Source organism: Myotis davidii, unplaced genomic scaffold (assembly GCF_000327345.1).
Source record: "Myotis davidii unplaced genomic scaffold, ASM32734v1 scaffold2636, whole genome shotgun sequence".
Lineage (NCBI taxonomy): Eukaryota > Metazoa > Chordata > Mammalia > Chiroptera > Vespertilionidae > Myotis > Myotis davidii.
In genome coordinates this window covers 62,637-63,588 of record NW_006287837.1, presented here as the reverse complement: position 1 = coordinate 63,588, position 952 = coordinate 62,637, and positions in this window count along the sequence as shown.

Here is a 952-nt window from a genome sequence, read left to right as displayed (position 1 = left end):
CATTATTTGCCTCCATGAGAGAGAATTCCTGGGCTGAGTCCTGGTGGACAAGGAACTGTCAGGAGCATCTTCTCTCCTCTGTTCCTTCCTGGAGACCTGACCTCCCTCCGGAGTCTCCTAAGTCCCTCAGAAGAGTGAGCTAATGATACAGGGTATTTTGTCTATCGGTGCTCTCCTGACACAGCCTTAATTGAAGGAGTAAGCTCTGTCCCTGTCCTGATGTGGCTCTTGGGGTTGAGCCCTGGCTGGTGAGCCAGAGTAGAGCCACTGCTCCCACCCAGCCCTTCCAGGAGGTCAAACTCAACCTGACACAGGCTCCCCAGGTTCCCTGGAGTCAGGAGCCCAGGGACAGGGGTGTGGGAGGGGTTCCCAGGCTGGGTTTCTCTGTGAGGATTCCAGGGTCCCCTCAGGACAGGCCCCCACCAAGCTCTGCATGGTTTTCTCAGTGTCATGGTCATGAGGAGGGGACCAGGTGCTGGACTGAGACTCTGCTGAGTCTCCCTCTGCTGAGTCACTCCCATGAGACTTCTCTCTGTCTACGTAGAATGTCTGTAGAGCTGGAACCTAGGAAGGGAATTCTGATCTTAGGAAGTTTGTTTCCACTCTGTGTTTCTTGCACTAAATGCCCAAAGCCAACCTGGGAGATGATGCAGAGGGGGATTGAGGCAGAGGTGAGGGCAGTCAGTCCTGTGTGTGAAGTAGACTTCACCCCACCCGACACCCAGAGGTCAGAGAGCAATCACTCACGGTATACATGGAGTTGTCCAGTTACTTGCATGCTCTGATAATCTTTGTCTGTGGCTAGTAGGGTATAGTATCCTGTGTCTTTCAGGGTGACTTTCTGGAACAGCAGGGATCCGTTGGGGTAAATTGTCTCTCTACCACTGTATGCAGGCCCGAGGGCAGTTGTTTGAGTGTCTATTACATATGATACAATTTGATGGCTGTTGAC